The following is a 20,876-nucleotide window of genomic DNA, read 5'->3' on the forward strand; positions in this document are numbered from 1 at the left end:
TGACAAAACAGGCCCAGTGGCCCGCCAGATACATTGCCCCAGTTGGGGGAGGGGCAGAGCCGCCACCAGCGCCTTTTAGGTAGACAGACCTGCAACCAACAGACAGAACAGGCCTAGTGGCCAGCGGAGGGGCAAAGCCACTGCTCACGCCTGCAAGGTAGACGGACCTGTGACCACCGAAAGAACAGGCCCATCGAAAGTACAGGCACAGAGGCCTCCCGGCGTGGTAGGCACATTGCCTCAATTGGAGGAGGGGAAGAACCACCGCCAAAGCCTGTGAGGGAGACTTTGCAGCTATACAAGAGCAATATAAATATATAGGGGGAAAAATCAATAACACAACAGTTTCACCAAGCAGAAAGAAACGCGATCAATATGAAAAGACAAGGAAAGAAAGGACCACAAGCAATGCAGGTCAACTCAACTTTAGAAGAGGTAATTTCTGCAGCAGATGGGATGTCAGATAAAGAATTCAGGATATACATGCTTCAGATGATCTGGAGTCTCAAGGAAGACATTAGACAGCAAAATCAGTCAATGAAAGACCACTTCGACCACTTTGACAATCAATTACATAAACAAATCCAAGAAGTAAAAGATCAATTATACAGGGAGATAGAGGTTATAAAAAACAAACAAACAGAAATCCTGGAAATGCAGGAAACAATAAACCAACTTAAAAACTCAATTGAGAATACTACCAGCAGAGTAGAACACTTAGAAGATAGACTATCAGACAATGAAGACAAAGTATTTCAACTGGAGAAGAACATAGACAGCTCAGCAAAGCTGTTAAGAAACCATGAGCAGAACATTCAAGAAATATGGGATAACATAAAGAGACCAAACTTAAGAGTCATTGGGATACAGGAAGGTACTGAGGTCCATACCAAAGGAATGAGCAATCTATTCAACGAAATAATACGAGAAAACTTCCCAGACTTGAAGAATGAGACAGAATCCCAAATCCTAGAAGCCTACAGGACGCCGAATGTGCAAAATCATAAGAGATCCACACCTAGACACATTATAATGAAGATGCCCAACATACAGAATAAGGAGAGAATTTTAAAAGCTACAAGAGAAAGGAAGCAGATTACATTTAGGGGTAAACCAATCAGGATAACAGCTGATCTTTCAACACAGACTCTCAAAGCTAGAAGATCCTGGAATAACATATTTCAAACACTGAAAGAAAAGGGGTTCCAACCAAGAATTGTGTATCCCGCGAAATTAAGCTTCAGGATGGAAGATGAAATTAAAACCTTCCATGATAAACAAAAGTTAAAAGAATTTGCAGCTAGAAAACCATCTCTTCAAAACATCCTTGGCAAAATATTACAGGAAGAGGAAATGGAAAATATCAATGAAAACCAACAGCGGGAGGTAGTACAGTAAAGGGGGGGGGGAATAATCAAAGAGGAAAACAAACCATGTTTAGTAACATAAATAAACAAATATGGCTGGAAGAACAACCCATATCTCAATAATAACCCTAAATGTTAATGGCTTAAACTCACCAATTAAGAGACACAGGCTAGTAGAATGGATCACAAAACAAGACCCAACAATATGCTGCCTTCAGGAGACACATTTGATAGGAAAAGACATACATAGACTGAAGGTGAAAGGTTGGGAAAAATCATATCACTCATATGGACTTCGGAAACAAGCAGGAGTGTCCATACTCATATCAAATAAAATAGATTTCAAGCCAAAGTTAATCAAAAGGGATGAAGAGGGACACTACATACTTCTTAAGGGAACCATACACCAACAAGACATAACAATCATAAATATATATGCCCCAAACAATGGTGCAGCTATGTTCATCAAACAAACTCTTCTCAAGTTCAAGAGTCTAATAGACCACCATACAATAATCATGGGAGACTTCAACACACCTCTCTCACCACTGGACAGATCTTCCAAACAAAAGTTGAATAAGGAAACTGTAGAGCTCAATAACACAATTAATAACCTAGACTTAATTGACATATATAGAATATACCACCCAACATCAAGCAGTTACACTTTTTTCTCAGCAGCACATGGATCCTTCTCAAAAATAGATCATATATTATGTCACAGGGCAACTCTTGGACAATATAAAGGAGTAGAGATAATACCATGCATCTTATCTGACCATAATGGAATGAAATTGAAAATTAACGATAAAAGAAGTAAGGAAAAATCATGCATCACCTGGAGAATGAACAATAGGTTACTGAATGATCAATGGGTTATAGAAGACATCAAGGAGGAAATTAAAAAATTCTTAGAGATAAATGAAAACACAGACACAACATATCGGAATCTATGGGACACATTGAAAGCAGTTCTAAGGGGAAAATTTATTGCTTGGAGTTCATTCCTTAGAAAAAGAAAAAACCAACAAATAAATGATCTAATACTTCAACTCAGAATCCTAGAAAAAGAAGAGCAAAACAACAGCAAAAGAAGTAGAAGACAAGAAATAATTAAAATCAGAGCTGAAATTAATGAAATCGAAACGAAAGAAACAATTGAAAAAATTGACAAAACTAAAAGTTGGTTCTTTGAAAAAATAAATAAAATCGACAGACCCTTAGCCACGCTAACGAAGAGAAGAAGAGAGAGAACTCAAATTACCAGCATACGGGATGAAAAAGGCAATATCACAACAGACACTTCAGAAATACAGAAGATTATCAGAAACTATTTTGAATCCTTATACTCCAATAAAATAGAAGATAGTGAAGGCATCGATAAATTTCTTAAGTCATATGATTTGCCCAGATTGAGTCAGGAGGATATTGACAACCTAAACAGACCAATATCAATTGAGGAAATAGAAGATACCATCAAAAGACTACCAACTAAGAAAAGCCCAGGACCGGATGGGTATACAGCAGAGTTTTACAAAACCTTTAAAGAGGAACTAATACCAATACTTTTCAAGCTATTTCAGGAAATAGAAAAAGAGGGAGAACTACCAAATTCATTCTATGAGGCCAACATCACCCTGATTCCTAAACTAGACAAAGACACTACAAAGAAAGAAAACTACAGACCAATATCTCTAATGAACCTAGATGCAAAAATCCTCAATAAACTTCTGGCGAACCGGATACAAAAACATATCAAAAAAATTGTGCACCATGATCAGGTAGGATTTATCCCTGGGATGCAAGGCTGGTTCAATATACGGAAATCAATAAATGTTATTCACCACATCAATAGGCTTAAAAATAAGAACCATATGATCATCTCGATAGATGCGGAAAAAGCATTCGACAAAGTACAGCATCCCTTTATGTTCAAAACTCTAGAAAAAATAGGGATAACAGGAACATACCTCAATATTGTAAAAGCAATCTATGCCAAGCCTCAGGCTAGCATCATTCTGAATGGAGAAAAACTGAAGGCATTCCCTCTAAAATCTGGAACAAGACAGGGATGCCCTCTCTCACCACTTCTGTTCAACATAGTTCTCGAATCACTGGCCAGAGCAATTAGACAGACGAAAGAAATTAAAGGCATAAAAATAGGAAAAGAAGAACTCAAATTATCACTATTTGCAGATGACATGATTCTATACCTAGCAGACCCAAAAGGGTCTACAAAGAAACTATTAGAGCTAATAAATGAATTCAGCAAAGTGGCAGGCTATAAAATCAACACGCATAAATCAAAGGCATTCCTGTATATCAGTGACAAATCCTCTGAAATGGAAATGAGGACAACCACCCCATTCACAATATCCTCAAAAAAAATAAAATACTTGGGAATCAACCTAACAAAAGAGGTGAAAGACTTATACAATGAAAACTACAGAACCCTAAAGAGAGAAATAGAAGAAGATCTTAGAAGATGGAAAAATATACCCTGTTCATGGATAGGTAGAAGTAACATCATCAAAATGGCGATATTACCAAAAGTTCTCTATAGGTTTAATGCAATGCCAATCAAAATCCCAACGGCATTTCTTGTAGAAATAGAGAAAGCAATCATGAAATTCATATGGAAAAATAAAAGACCCAGAATAGCAAAAACAATGCTAAGCAGGAAGTGTGAATCAGGCGGTATAGCTATACCAGACTTCAAACTATACTACAGAGCAATAGTAACAAAAACAGCATGGTACTGGTACCAAAACAGGCGGGTGGACCAATGGTACAGAATAGAGGACACAGAAACCAATCCACAAAACTACAACTATCTTATATTCGATAAAGGGGCTAAAAGCATGCAATGGAAGAAGGATAGCATCTTCAACAAATGATGTTGGGAAAACTGGAAATCCATTTGCAACAAAATGAAACTGAATCCCTTTCTCTCGCCATGCACAAAAGTTAACTCAAAGTGGATCAAGGAACTTGATATCAAATCAGAGACATGGCGTCTGATACAAGAAAAAGTTGGCTATGATCTACATACTGTGGGGTCGGGCTCCAAATTCCTCAATAGGACACCCATAGCACAACAGTTAATAACTAGAATCAACAAATGGGACTTACTCAAACTAAAAAGTTTTTTCTCAGCAAAAGAAACAATAAGAGAGGTAAATAGGGAGCCTACGTCCTGGGAACAAATCTTTACTCCTCACACTTCAGACAGAGCCCTAATATCCAGAATATACAAAGAACTAAAAAAATTAGACAATGAGATAACGAATAACCCAATCAACAAATGGGCCAAGGACCTGAACAGAAATTTCTCAGAGGAGGACATACAATCAATCAACAAGTATATGAAAAAATGCTCACCATCTCTAGCAGTCAGAGAAATGCAAATCAAAACCACCCTAAGATACCATCTCACTCCAGTAAGATTGGCAGCCATTAGGAAGTCAAACAGCAACAAGTGCTGGCGAGGATGTGGGGAAAAGGGTACTCTTGTACATTGCTGGTGGGACTGCAAATTGGTGCGGCCAATTTGGAAAGCAGTATGGAGATTTCTTGGAAAGCTCGGAATGGAACCACCATTTGATCCAGCTATTCCCCTACTCGGTCTATTCCCTAAAGACCTAAAAAGAGCACACTATAGGGACACTGCTACATCCATGTTCATAGCAGCACAATTCACAATAGCAAGACTGTGGAACCAACCTAGATGCCCTTCAATAGACGAATGGATAAAAAAAATGTGGCATTTATACACAATGGAGTATTACTCTGCATTAAGAAATGACAAAATCATAGAATTTGGAGGGAAATGGATGGCATTAGAGCAGATTATGCTAAGTGAAGCCAGCCAATCCCTTAAAAACAAATGCCAAATGTCTTCTTTGATATAAGGAGAGTAGCTAAGAACAGAGTAGGGACAAAGAGCATGAGAAGAAGATTAACATTAAACAGGGATGAGAGGTGGGAGGGAAAGGGAGAGAGAAGGGAAATTGCATGTAAATGGAAGGAGACCCTCAGGGGTATACAAAATTACATACAAGAGGAAGTGAGGGGAAAGGAGGAAAAATATAAGGGGGAGAAATGAATTACAGTAGAGGGGGTAGAGAGAGAAGAGGGGAGGGGAGGGGGGAGGGGGGATAGTAGAGGATAGGAAAGGCAGCAGAATACAACAGACACCAGAATGGCAATATGTAAATCAATTGTTGTGCAAATGATGTGATTCTGCAATCTGTATATGGGGTAAAAATGGGAGCGCATATCCCACTTGAATCAAAGTGTGAAATATGATATATCAAGAACTATGTAATGTTTTGAACAACCTACAATAAAAATTAATTAAAAAAAAAAAAAAAAAAAAGAATTGAGTGTCACTAGTTTATACTTTTTTATAGATGATACACAGTATTACATGTATTGATAAACGTTCCTTTTTTATTGCTGAATGGCATTCTATTAAAATGAATACATCACAAAAAAAAAAAATAAAAATAAAATAAAATATCTTTATTTTATTTATGTTTTTATGTGGTGCTGAGGATTGAACCAGGGCCTCACACGTGCAACCCGAGTGTTCTACCACTGAGCCACAACCCTAGCCCTCTAATTCACTTTTGATAGAACACATATCTGACATGTCCTGTACAATGTCTCTCTCCTAAAATCTTCCTAAGTGCCTTAGGAAGTAAGTTTCCCATTTTATAAACATAGAAATCTAGCTCTAAGCATGATAAGCAGCATACATAGTTCATGCAACCAAGGAGGACAGTCAGGATCCTGAGCCTAGGAACATGCTCTGCATAACCAGAATATTGTTCAGTGGAACCAAGTCCCATGAGAAAGTCTTGTGGGAACTGTGGAAAGGCAGCAGCTCTATGGTCACGTGAACATGAGAATGCTCTTCCTACTTCACATAATAATACCTCAAGAGGTTACAATCTCTATAAAGACTAGCCCAGGTCTGGGCATTCAGTAGGCTGTAAATAAAAACCTCTAAATAATACATACCCCTCCCATTTAAAGACATTCATCCCCCAGAACACAGTAAAGAAAAGAAAGCTCAGAAATTAGAGGAGAGATGGGAGGCCATCAGGGACACAGAGCTGGTGAGAAAGTCCCCAAAGCAGGAAGGCTGATATATTTTTGATGTCAAAATGGCCTTTTTCAGACCTAAAAACAGCATACTACAGGGACACAGCCACATCAATGTTTATAGCAGCACAATTCACAATAGCTAAACTGTGGAGCCAACCTAGATGCCCTTCAGCAGATGAATGGATAAAAAAATGTGGCATTTATACACAATGGAATATTACTCAGCACTAAAAAATAACAAGATCATGGCATTTGCAGAGAAATGGATGGCATTAGAGCAGATTATGCTAAGTGAAGTTTGCCAATTCCAAAAAAAAAACAAATACCGAATGTCTTCTCTAATATAAGGGGGTAACTCAAAATGGGGTATGGAGGGAGAGCATGGAGGAAGATTACCTCTAGATAGGGAATAGGGGTGGGAGGGAAAGGGAGGGAGAAAGGGAATAGCATGGATGGTGGAAGGAGACCCTCCTCATTATACAAAATACATGTTATGAAGATGTGAATTTGGTGTCAACATACCTTATTACAAACAGAGATGATAAATTGTGGTATAAAGGTGTATTAAGAACTGTAATGCAAAAAAAAAAAAAAATAAGAGCTCATGTATAATGGCATAATTTGGCATGAACATACTTTGTATACAGAGTTACGAAAAATTGTGCTGTGAATGGATAATTATGATTGTAATGCATTCCACTATTGTCATGTATGTAAAAAAATTTTTTTAAATTAAAAATGGCATTTTTCTGGATTTTGGGGGTAACCAAGACCTAAAACTCCTAAAGTACCTAGGGGCCATCCTGCTTCTCTCATTCCATTCTCCCTCCCTACCCCATATTCCATCAGAGGATTCTCTTCCTGTTCAGGGTGCCTAGCTCCAAATTCCAGAGCCTCCTGAAAAGCTCCCAACTCTGTCCATTCCTCACCAGCTCCCCACAGATAATCCCCTAATCCATGCCACCATCACCTCATGCCTTAAAAGCCACCATTTCCTCTTCTCTGCTATTCCTGCTCCAATTCCTCCAACTACAACCTTATCACCATACAATCTACTGGGCACCAACATAAACCAAAATATGCCAATTATCTATTTAAAATCCTTCCTTGTACTTAGAATACAAGCCATATTCCTAAAATTTTGTTATGTAACTACTATGGTGCCTGGCAAATAGTAGATTCTCAAAACAGCTTTCAAAAGCAAGCAAATTCAAATACAGGGGCAACAGGACTGAATTGTACAAAGTCAATGTTTTAGAGAATATATTTGTTTAGCAAGACGTTGTCTATCTGGATCAGTGTTTTAGCACACAATCTAATACAGCAATCATTCAGAATAGATTAAATACCATGCTGTTGGCCAACACTCCAGTTCTGTGACAAATATTTGGAATAATGTTATGTCAAGCTAGGTCCAGAATAACACTTAAAAGCAGGCATGAAATTAAGCATTCCCTACTTGAGGAATTTGTAAGAAATTTTCTTAGCCACTTAAAATAGGTTGATCGATTGACTATTTCATTTTTAAAAAAAAAATCAAGAATCAATAAATGGGATGGATTCAAACTAAAAAGCTTCTCAGCAAAAGAAACAATGACGTGAAGAGAGACCCTAGAGATGGGAGCAAATTTTTGCCACATGCACATCAGATAGAGCACTAATCTCCTGGATATATAAAGAACTCAAAAAACTTAACTAACACCAAAAAATAAATAAATAAATAAATAACCCAATCAATAAGTGGGCCAAGGACTTGAACAGACACTTCTCATAAGATATACAATCAATCGACAAATATATGAAAAAATGTCCAACATCTCTAGCAATTAGAGAAATGCAAGTCAAAACTATCCTAAGACTTCATCTCACTCCAATCAGAATGGCAATCATCAAGAATACAAACAACAATGAATATTGGCAAGGGTGCAGGGAAAAAGGCACACTCATACATTGCTGGTGGGACTGCAAATTGGTGCAACCACTATGGAAAGCAGTATGGAGATTCCTCAGAAAACTGGGAATGGAACCACATTTGACCCAGTTATCCCACTCCTTGGTCTATACCCAAAGGACTTAAAATCAGCATACTATAGTGACGCAGCCACATCCATGTTTATAGCAGCTCAGTTCACAATAGCTAAACTATGGAACCAACCTAGGTGTCCTTCAGTAGATGAATGGATAAAGAATATGTGGTATATATATACACAATGGAATATTACTCAGCATTAAAAGAGAATAAAATCATGGCATTTGCAGGTAAATGGATGGAGTTGGAGAATATCACGCAAAGTGAAATTAGCCAATCCCCGCCCCCCAAAAAAACAAAGCCTAAATGTTTTCTCTGATGAATGGATGCTGATCCATAATGGGGGTCAGGGGGAATGCAAGGAATGAACGAACTTTGGATAGGGCAAAGGGGAGAGTGTGGAAGAGAAGGGGAATGGGGGTAGGAAATATGGTGGAATGTGATGGGCATCATTACCCTAGGTACACATATGACACAAATGGTGTGACTCTACTTGGTGTACAACCAGAGAAATGAAAAATTGTGCTCCCTTTGTGTACTATGAATCAAAATGCATTCCACTATCATATATAACTAATTAGAACAAATAAATTTTTTGAAAAAGGCTACAGAAGGGCTGGGGCTGTGGTTCAGTGGTGGCGCACTTGCCTGGCATGTGTGAAGCACTGGGTTCGATTCTCAGCAACACATATGAATAAATAAAATAAAGGGCTATCAACAACTAAAAAATAAAATAAAGGCTACAGAAAAAAAATACACATAATGTCAAGTAGCTAGTCAGCCATGAAGGGGGAGCAGGAAAGGACAATGAAAGGTGACTAAAACCACAAGGAGACAGGGAACCTTGTCTGACAGGCAAGCACCTGGAAAGATGCAAGGGGTTGAGGGGGGTTGTATGCAAACCCTCCCCTGGCCACAATTACAACCTCTTAGGAAAAGTTTTTGTTTCAAGATCATGTCTCATCCTACCAAGTGGCCTCCCATATCACCAAAACTAGGTCACAACCCCCAAGCACCCCAGCATCCAAAACATCAAGACCCTCACAAAGAAAGCTTGCTGAGAGCTCTCAAAGGGCAGTAAACTCAGCTCTGAGCACCACACCATCCCCTCCTCCAGGCAGTCCCAGGTGTTCCTATGCTGTCAGTCAAAAGGCAAAAGGTGGACCTGGATAGGACTCTGAACACTTCCCTGGGACCCACCCTCATAAAACTGGAGACTGTCCTTCTCAGATGGCTCACTCTCCCTTGAGAATGTCCCTTTAACTTTTTTAGGGGTGGGGGGTTACCAGGAATTGAACCTGGAGGTACTCAATCACTGAACCATATCCCCAGCCCTATTTTATTTACAGACAGCTAAGGCTGGCTTTGAACTCGCCATCCTCCTGACTCAGCCTCCAGAGCCGCTGGGATTACAGGCATGCGTGACTGGCCCGGCTTATTCCTGTTCCTTCTAATAAACCCAGCCTGCTACTCTGAGTGATAAGTCTGAAATCTTTCTGGTGTGATCGCAAGAATCAGGGTGAGAAAGGGCCGCTGTGGCTGCCTCAGCTCAGCAGCAGACTCATGCCCTGCAACAACATGGTCTCTGAATTCCACACCTCACCTCACGCTTCTTTTGTATTTCTTGACTGACCCAATCTTCCTCTCTATGGCATCACCAAGTCGTCACCTTCACAGCACCCCCCGCTGCCTGATATGTCTGTGTGCTCCTGCTCTCCATCATTCCCACTGGAACACAGGCTCTGAGCAGAGATCCTCACCTCGTTCCCAGCTGCTCCTCCATGCACATAACCTTGGTTCCATGGAGCAATCAACTGGGAGAAAAGTACTTTTCTCAGACAGCTCAAACTCAAGGTGATGCTATAACCAGGAGGAAACTTAATCTAGGAGTATGATGTTCACACTTTTATTCAGCTCTTCACCTCTGAGAAGCCGATTCTGTTCCAAAGGGAAGTGAAGCCAGATAATAAACACCCCAAAGGGAAGGTCAGAGGCACCTGTATTCTGATGGGAACACAGAAGAGCTGGCACTGAATTCCAAAGACACCAACGACTACACAGGGTTGGAATTTATAACCTTTAGTTTCCCTGGCTCCTCTTAATGTGATTTCCCTGCAATGATATCTCTGAATGATGAATAATTGACATAATATTCAACAAATATGAAGATGGATGTGGTCACAAGGCTATCAATCTATCCACTTTAATGCTTCCTTTGCCCACATCCCTGATGGGCCCAGAGATGAGTGGGGGAGGGGATGTCCTGCAGAGCCTGGGGTGAAGGTGATAGAACAGCCTCAAATTACAGTGTCTCCTGGATTGTTTGGGGGGTGGGGAGAAGAACTTGGACTCAGCAGCACCTTGTTAAGACTCCCTGGGGAGCCACTAGTAGGGCAGAGAGGCAGATCCCGGTGATGAATGCACTTCTCCTGCCTTTATTTCTCAGTGTCTTTTCTCAGGCATAAGATAACTGGGGAAAAAATTACAAATTAAGAGACAGACACATGCATATCCATATACATGTATGTATGCACACGTGCGTGTGCACCACTGACACCCCCTCAGCATGGCAAAGGCTCGATTAAGTTTCAGAAGTCCTGCTAGGTTGTTCCCCATTTAGGTTAAAAAGTAAGTGAAATGACTACAGGATAAGTCTTAGTCTTTGAAATAAGAAATAGGAAAGAGCTCCCAAATTTGGGAGACAGAAAGCTCATTGAAAATCCCCTGTGAATATGAATAAATTTCTCAACACTTATTCCTAAGGTTCTTTTTAATTCTCAGGAATCATGACCAATGCAAGGAAAGGCAAGCTTTATGACTTTAGGATGTTTCCCAGCTTGCTTTTATGAATAGGATGCTGTTTAACATATTTGGTTAAGGGTAGCGGTAATAAAAAGCTTTTCAGCAGTAAGACGAATATGTCTAAACACAAGATGTTGAGGTTTCTGTTACAATAATTATCCTGTTCCATAAACCTTATTTAACATGTCTGCTGTCCCTATAAAACTGCCTTCCCCCAAGTGGCCAATAGAACTTCAACCACATGTTTCTAACTGCAATTTCACCACTGGGTATTCCATGGTCTTGGATTTCTCAATTAGTCTCTGGGTGGATTAAATTGTTTATCTTCTAAAGCAATGATGAATCTAATAGCAATTCATCTGATAGAATCCCAAAATATTCAGAATCTTAATCCTTAGGGCAGAATTGACAAAGAACATTAATGAATTGGATTTGAGCCAGACACTACACTCACAGCTTTCCCCGTCTCACATAACCCTCCCACCTTGCCATCAAGGGTACTGTCCACCCTACTTTGCAAATGAAAACATGACCTTAAGAAAGACTAACTTTCCTGTACTAGGCAAGTGGCGGGATAGAATTTTGATCTTGTTCCCTTGACATTCTGACCACGAAACTGGGATCTTAATAACTACACTACTACACGTGAAATTTCTAAATAACAAAACTCAGACACATTATTGGGCAGAAGCAAAACAAATGTAAATATAGACAGCTCCAAAATGGTACAATTCACTTTTAACTTCCTGAAATCATAAAAACAAGAGGATCGTTATGAATTCAGACAGAACTCAAACTATTTCTCATGCCAAACAGTTAGCTAACTATTTACTTGAGGGAATTTGCTGCTAATGAGCTTCAGGTCATCTACAAACTCCTCACCATCAACATCTAATTTATCTGTACCTATGTGGATTTTTCTGGGACAAGACCCCCCAGCCTTGGCCAGTTTCTCAAAGGGCTCCAAGACATCCACACTAGGGACACACAATACTTAGATGCTGCACCAAAGAAAGAACTCCTAGGAATTTTATCTTACCCAAGATGACAGAGGTACCTATCAAAAAAGCAGCAATATCTGGGAGGCAAAAGAAAATGATTAATGTTAAAGACACACGACCTTAAACTTACTTATGACCATCCGCCTTCCCTCAGGTAACACACCTGTCTCTTCTTAGGCTCCCCTAGCACTGTTCAGGACTCAGCATGCTTCTGATTCTTGTGCTTCATTGTTGACCTTGCTCAGTTTTCTTGCTGCACTGGCAGCCATCGATTTTCCCTAACTCACACTGGTCTTCTTCACCTCTGTGATACGATGGCAGGAGGTGTGAAAATTTCAGGTAACCGAAATTATATTGTTTAGTAAAAAACGCAAGTGCTAAACAGTGTGCCTTGGGCGTTTTCATTTGTATTTTTTTAAAGAACAGGTAAGGTATGCATATTTGCTTGTATTTTACTATATAGTAAATCTCCTAAAGTTTACCTAAGAAATTGCTAACCTTAGATGCTTTCAGGAAGTTTACACAGTAGGAAGGGGATGCGAGACTTTTATTTTATTTATTGGAGCTTCATAGTTATACATAGTAGTTGGGTTCATCTTGACAAACTCATACATGCGTAGAATTCAATTTCAGTTGGACTATTTACTTTATTAACTCTCAAATTTAAAACCATGTAAATTATTTTTTGAAATATTTTAAGAAAAAAGTTTCATCTACATTTCTTATTTATTTGATGTCATTCCTATTATAATGAAAATTATATTGAAAGGTACTTCTCAGAATATTTAAACTTGATGCACTAATGTAATTTGTTCTAGTTATACATGACAGTAGAATACACTTTGACACTTTATACATAGAGTATAACCTCCCATTTTTCTGGTCATACATGACGTAGAATCACACTGGTCATGTAGTAAAATATGCACATAGAATGAGTCAGACGTTATTACCAGATCTTTCCTACCCCATCCTCCCTCCCTCTCTTCTGCCTAATCCAAAGTAACTATTCTTTCTTAACCTTTACCCCTTTATTGTGAATTAGAATTCACATATCATAGACAACATTCAACCTTTGGTTCTTTGGGATTGCCTTATTTCGCTTAGCATGATATTCTACAGCTCCATCCATTTACTGGCAAATGTCATGGGATTTCATTCTTCAAGGCTGAGGAATAATCATCCATTGAATGTATATGTATGTGTATATATGTGTATGTGTGTGTGTGTGTATATATCAGTTTCTTTATCCATTCATCTGTTGAAGGGCACCCAGGTTGGTTCTATAGTTTAGCTATTGTGAACTGAGCTGCTATAAACATTGATGTGGCTGCATCACTATGGTATGCTGATTTTAAGTCCTTTGGGTATAGACCAAGGAGTAGGATAGCTGGATCAAATTGTGATTCCATTCCAAGTTTTCTGGGGAATCTTCATACTGCTTTCCATAGTGGTTGCACCAATTTGCAGTCCCACCAGCAATGTATGAGTGTAAATTTTCCCTGCATCCTTGCCAATATTCATTGTTGTTTGTATTCTTTACAATTGCCATTCTGACTGGAGTGAGATGAAGTCTTAGAGAAATGCAAGTCAAAACTATCCTAATTGCTAGAAATGTTGATTTTTTTCATGTTTACTGATCGGTTGTGTATCTTCTTCCGAGAAGTATCTGTTGAGTTCCTTAGCCCATTTATTGATTGGGTTATTTATGGTTTTCTGGTGTTTGAGTTCTTTTTATATCCTGGAGATTAATTCTCTGAGGTGCATGCGGCAAAGATTTTCTCCCATTCTGTAGGCTCTTTCTTCATATTCTGGGTTGTTTCTCTTGCTGAGAAGAAGCTTTTTAGTTTGAATCCATCCCATTTATTCTTGATTTTACTTCTTGCACTTTAGGAGTCTTATTAAGGAAATCAGATCCTAAGCCAATATAGTGAAGATTTGGGCCTACTTTTTCTATTAGGCACAGGGTCTCTATGCCTAAGTCTTTGATCCACTTTGAATTGAGTTTCACACATGATGAGAGATAGGGGGTCAATTTCATTTTGGTACAAATGGATTTCCAATTTTCCCAGCACCATTTGTTGAAGAGGCTATCTTTTCTCCAGTAAATGTCTTTGGTGCCTTTGTCTAGTATGAGATAACTGTATTTATGTGGATTAGGCTCTGTGTCCTCTATTCTGTACCATTGGTCTACAAGTCTATTCTGGTGCCAATGCCATGCCATTTTTGTTACTATAGCTCTGTAGTATAGAGCTATAAGGTCTGGCATTGTGATGCCTCCTGCTTCACTCTTCTTGCTGTGGATTGTTTTGGCTATTCTGGGTCTCGAATTTTTCCAAATGAATTTCTATTTTTCTTAATCAAATATATGCCACAGGAAGTTAAATAGCTTCTAAATTTAATCAGGGAAGTTCAAGCACATGAATTGTCACACTAGCCTCTTAGAGTTTAAGAAAATAAACTATTCCAAGACATTTTTTTAAAATTCTGCTTGTTGCCTTTTGTTGCAACACGTGGCAATTTACACATAATAGTTCTTTTAAAGTTGCATGATAAACTGGGCACAGTGGCGCACACCTGTAATCCCAGCAGCTTGGGAGGCTGAAGCAGGAGGATCACAGGTTCAAAGGTAGCCTCAGCAAAAGCAAGGCACTAAGCAACTCAATGAGACCCTGTGTCTAAATAAAATACAAAATAGAACTGGGGATAGGACTCAGTGATTGAATGCCCCCGAGTTCAATCCCTAGTATCCCTCCAAAATAAGTAAAATTGCATGATAGCATGACCTTTTTGAAGACATTTAACCCAAAGGTGTCTACATTTAAATGTAGCTTTAATAATGCTACCAAATAAATCTTTCAGCCAAACATGTCAATCAGTAAACAAAATTTCTTCTATGGATGCTAATTTTGAATATGAGCAATCAAGCACAAACTCTGGTTTTTCAGTCCTCATTCTTCTATAAGGTTTCTTTTGACAAACTCAAAAAAGCATCTCAACTTCAGAAGCATTAAAATGGGAGGACGTGGATGGGATCAGTACAATGCTTCTCCCAGAGTGGCTAAGTGTTTAAAGAGACAATACCAAGAGTGGACAGGATACAGAACAGCTAGAACCCTCACATATTTCTGTAGGAATATAACAATCTCTTTCAAAAATAGTTTGATGGTTTCTAATGATGTTGAATAGCAGCTCTGTGGCCCAGAAATCTCATTCCGAATATGTCCCTGACAGAAATAGTGCGTGTGTCCACAAAAAGACGCTTACATGCATACTATACCACTGTATTAGTCTGATTTCTGTTACCATAACAGAATGCATGAGGCAGGCTAGCTTTATAAAGTAAAAGTTAAATTTAGCTCACTGTTCTAGAGATGCAAATACACAGAGTCAGCATCAGCTGAGCTCTGGTGAGGACCTCATGGCATATGGCAGAGAGGGAGAGATCCCATCACCTAACAGGAAGCCAGAGAGACTGGTGTCCTACAGTGCCTTCCAAAGACAGAAACTCTAGTTGTCCTAATGATTTTCTACTTGGCCCCATTTCTTAAAAAGCTCCCTATTTACATCTCAATTCCACCATCCTGAGGACCATGAACCCAACATGTGAACTCTTAAGGGATAAACCACATCCAAAACATAGCAACCCCTGCCTTTACTACAATCTTAGAAAAGATAAAAAGTTAGGAAGAAGAGTCTCAGGATTTAGAAAAAGAGAAAAGAACTTTGAAACGAATTCAGCATTGTGTGTAACTCGACATATTATCTTGAGATTTCAAATTTCACTGTGGAAGGAAAGCCTCCTGAAGTGCTGATCTCAATGAAACCTCTGCTCACATATATGAAGAAAAAAAGTTCAGAAATTTTTAAGTGTAAGATATTGATGCCCCTTTACAGAGAATAGGAAGAACTTTACTTTGATGACAATTAAAAATTAAACTATGTCAGGGTGTGATGATGCAGGCCTCTAATCTCAGACTGGGGAGGCTGAGGTGGGAGGATTCCAAGTTCAACACCCTGGGCAACTTAATGAGACCCTGTCTCAATAAAAAATTGAAAGGGCTGAGGATGTAGCTCAGTGGTAAAGCGCCCCTGAGTTCTATCCCCAGGACTTGCGGGGGGGGAAACGGGTAGATCAAAGGGTTCTCGCTTTTTTCCTGCCTCCTTTGGCTATTCAGAAGATGCACTAGAAAGCAAAAAGAAAAGCTTCATGATGAACAAGTCATCTAGGATTTAGAACTCCAAGGAATTCTAAGTGTACCCAGCATAATCTGGGGCAGCAGTATAAGAGAATAAATAGAAAAATCACTCACAGGGACCTGGAACTGAGTATGTATCACACCAAATGGCCCGCGTCTACCAACAGCCAGCAGTATTTCCCCCTTCTGCAAATAACATGAGAGATACAGGAATGTGTCCATGGGAGAAAGTGGGAGAGCTGAAAAGAAAAGGGTTGATTGGCCACATCCAATCCTGGGTGCTTTTGTGTGACCTAAACAAAGAATGATTATGTTCTTCATCAGCTTAAAAAAAAATGAGAAGAATTTCATGACATATGAAATTCAAATCAGTGTCCATAGGGCTGAGGGTGGAGCTTGGTGGTCAAGTACTTGCCTGGCATGCATGAAGCCCTGGTTTGGTCCCCAGCACTGTCCCCAAAATAAATAGATCAGTGTTCATAAGTAAAGTTCCACTGGAATGCAGCCATGTTCCTTTGCTTACAAATTATCTGTGACTGTTTCACACCACAGAGGCATAACTGATGGAGACCATGTGACCCACATTTACTCCGGTTCTTCACAGAAAGTTGGCTGGGTCCTGCTCTAGGCTGTAGGGCAAAGACTACATGCCTACTACATTTTGTTGTTTTGTGCTGCCCAGCCTCCAGCCCTCTTCTTGTCAAAGGCCCAGCCCAATTCCCTTAAGAGAAAGCCCCTCCCATCCTCTCACTCTATGGAGTTCTTTATAAGGCCAACAGATACACCAGTTCCCCTGGGCCCACAGTGGGGTAGGGCTCTGGGCTCATATGATTAAAAAAAAAAAAAAAAAAAAAATCCTGGGATCTTTGAGGGTTCACACCATTCCCCAGGGCACGAGCCCGAGGAGATGTAGAACTTGAACTGCTGCTACTGTGCCACCCTGAACGAGAGCTCAGCTAGGACCTGAGGTGATGCAGAGCAAGACCAAAGACACAGGAGAGGGAGAAGCCAGGGGATGACTGCACCATATGAGCCTGGACCATGGGGAGCCTGAAGTCAACCAGATTCATTCTTGAACTTTGTTATACATGCTTCTCCAGCCTAAACTCAGTCGTTTTTGCTTAAATTTGTTTGAACTGTATTTTTTTTATCATATACAATTAAACCAAGCCCAGCTGATCTAGTGCCATTCCCATGTGCCTTCCCAGCACCACAGCATGAACCCCTGAGGGCACTGTGAATGCCTGTGGGCTGGAACGACAGTGTGAAGAATTTGAAGCCAGAAAAAAGGAAACCCTGCAGTACTTCAGATGTACATAGAAACAAACATAAGACTTAAGACTCCTATAGCACAAGAATTAAAACCAAGAATTAATAAACGGGATGGATTCAAACTAAAAAGTTTCTTCTTGGCAAAAGAAACCATCTGTGAGGTGAATAGAGAGCCTACATCCTGGGAGCAAGATTTTATCCCTCACACATAAGATAGAGCACTAATCTCTAGGGTATATAAAGAACTCAAAAAGTTAAAATATCAGCCGGGGGAAAGGGACAGCAGGATGGTCTGAGATGGACTAGCATTCGATCATGTGGAAGTTTCTGAGACTGGGGAGCCTGATGATGGGGGTTGGGGCCCATGGGGGGTAGAGGAAGCCAGAGTCCTTTCCCAGGCTAACCCCAGCCCCTCCCTGTCCTCTGGACTAAAATGGGTAATACTTTGGGCCTGGCACCGATGGGGACTTTGCCCCATCAGAGCCCCTGCCAAGAGGAACCTCTACCCAACCCTGGGAGCTTCGATGTGCTACACCAGCTATGCAAAGATGTATTCCCAGCACAGATGGAGGGAGTGAAGCTCACTGTCAACAAGGTTCTGAGCAGCCATTTCCAGGTGGCTCACACTGTGCACATGAGTGCCCTGGGCTTGCCAGGCTAGCACCTCCATGCAGCCTACGCAGGGGATTGGCAGCTCAGCCCCACAGAGGTGTTTCCCACTGTGGTAGGGGATATGGACAGCAGCAGAAGTCTCAACACCCAGGTCCTACTTCTGTTGGCAGAGCGGCTCCAAGCTAAGGCTGTCTTCCAGACACAACAAGGCCAAGTTCCTGACACGGCAGTTTGATGGCGAGTATCGAGATGACTACACAGCCACTCTGACCCTAGGAAATCCTGACCTGATTGCGGAATCGGTGATCATGGCCGCTCACTTTCTGCAGAGCCTCACTCATCGACTGGTGCTGGGAGGAGAGCTAGTTTATCACTGGCGGCCAGGCGAAGAGGGAGCCATCTTGACTCTGGCTGGGAAGTACTCGGCAGTACACTGGGTAGCTACATGGAATGTGGGATCTGGTGGGGCCCATGCAAGCTATTACCACAGGGCAAATGAACAGGTTCAGGTTGGAATGGAGTTTGAGGCACACACAAGGCTGCAAGACACAACCTTCTCTTTTGCTTACCACCTGACTTTGCCCCAGGCCAACATGGTGTTTAGAGGCTTGGTGGAGAGTAATTGGTGCATAGGTGCTGTGCTGGAGAAGAAGATGCCCCCGCTTCCCGTCACCTTGGCCCTTGGAGTCTTCCTTAATCACTCGCGCAACAGATTCCATTGTGGCTTCAGCATCACTGTAGGCTGAGGTTGTCCCAGAGCCAGCACCCACAGCTAGAACCTCTGAGTCAGGTGTCCTAGGGCCAGAGACTAGGCTCCTCTCCAGAGCCCACCTCGATGGGTGACCTCTAGGTCCTAGGAGCAGAGTGGGGAACAGGACCATACCCTTCTCAAAACTGGTGCTGCCACTGGGTCAGCTGATAAGGCAGTGGTTTGAGGCTCCCACTTCTGCCACCAGCCCCAGTATCATCTTCCCCACACTCTTGTTGCTCTGGACTAAGGGAGAAGATTAAGGAATATGTCTGGTTGAACTCCCCCCTTCACTTCCGTCTTTGTTTTCCTCTGGATTAAAGCCCCTCACTCCTTCCTCTCCAGAGCAGAAAAGTCTGCATGGGATTAGATTTCCCATCCTGTTTCCCCATCCCAGAGTCTCCCAAGGCTGAGAAAGTAGGGCTGAAGGGCTAAATTTTGGGCATCGAAAAGTGGGACCTACCCATTCCCAGAGTTTTACCTCTTAGCCTGAGGCTTCCTCTTCTTCATCTTCTATGCATTCAAAGGACAACTTTATCCCCATGGTCACCCCTGAGTACCTCCAATGATCACATGAAGAGGCATTTATTGCTTTAGTCTTTCATTATAATCACTGAACTCCCTTTCTCCTTGTCCTAGCAATTTCCCCTTTTCAGTCCAGTGTGTCCCAGGTGGGCTGGGAAGGAGGCCAGGCTGGGGCTCAGCTGCAGACCTCCTGGAGCAGTGGCATCATAGCAGATAGTCCCTGTATGCACTGGATTTGGTACCAGTATGCGTTGTTAATGCTCCAGAGTTCAACCAACAGGCCCAGCAACTTTGCATATAGAAACCTTTGAAGGAAGTAGTGGGGTTACCAGGGAAGAGGAAGGAAATAAGACAGCTAGAAGTCTTGTCCTGAGGCCCTGACCCCCTGAATTGACCCTCAGTGAAGCTTAGTCTGAACTTTAGAGAAAATCCTGCTCTGGTATCAAAATTTGTCAAAATTTGTCAAAAGTCCCCAAAGGGGTGTCTGTCTGATACTATCTTCTCACAATGCCCAGTTTCTCCTGAATTCTGAGGGCCAAGTGTGAAGGAAGCCCCAGACCTGGCCAGAACTTCAACTGTGTAGAGTCTGAGGGTTTGGGCCTTCTAGAGCAAGTTCTAGAAGATGGGTGGGTTGTTCTGTGGTACAAAGTATCCTCCTTCTGGCAAACTGACTTATTGAGGAATGAGCAAGAACAGAAGTTGCACATAACCTCAGAGCCCAGATAGATCCTAAATCAGGGACACAAAACTGTGAATGACCATAACTTCAAGGGAAATGAAAAATTCAAGGAATTAGCCAAGTGGAGAGGCAAGAAAGAGCCAAGGAACAAAAGTGAGCAAGACTCTTAGTCTGGAGAAGTTATAGTGCTAAGATGATAGATGTCATCAATCTCAGGAATACTATTATAAGAGCCTGTGAGCTACTACTTTGCATCTCTAATGAATAAAAAACAAATCTGGAAAAAGTGAGAAAAAAAGTTGAACACCAAAAAAAACAAATAACCCAATCAATAAATGGGCCAAGGACCTGAACAAACACTTCTAAGAAGATATACAATCAATCAACAAATACATGACAAAATGTTCATCATCTCTAGCAATCAGCAAAATGCAAATCAAAACTAAGATTTCATCTCATTCCTGTCAGAATGCTAGCTATTAAGAATACAAGCAACAATAAGTGTTGGTGAGGATGTGGGGAAATAGGAA

At 40.8% G+C, this 20,876-nt stretch overlaps 1 pseudogene; it reads left to right on the plus strand.

Annotated features, from left to right (window-relative positions):
* Positions 1–18,215: 18,215 nt before the first annotated feature.
* LOC143399227 (mitochondrial import receptor subunit TOM40B pseudogene) lies at positions 18,216–19,140 on the plus strand (annotated as a pseudogene).
* The last annotated feature ends 1,736 nt before the right edge of the window (positions 19,141–20,876 follow it).

This window comes from Callospermophilus lateralis, chromosome 5 (assembly GCF_048772815.1).
Source record: "Callospermophilus lateralis isolate mCalLat2 chromosome 5, mCalLat2.hap1, whole genome shotgun sequence".
NCBI lineage: Eukaryota > Metazoa > Chordata > Mammalia > Rodentia > Sciuridae > Callospermophilus > Callospermophilus lateralis.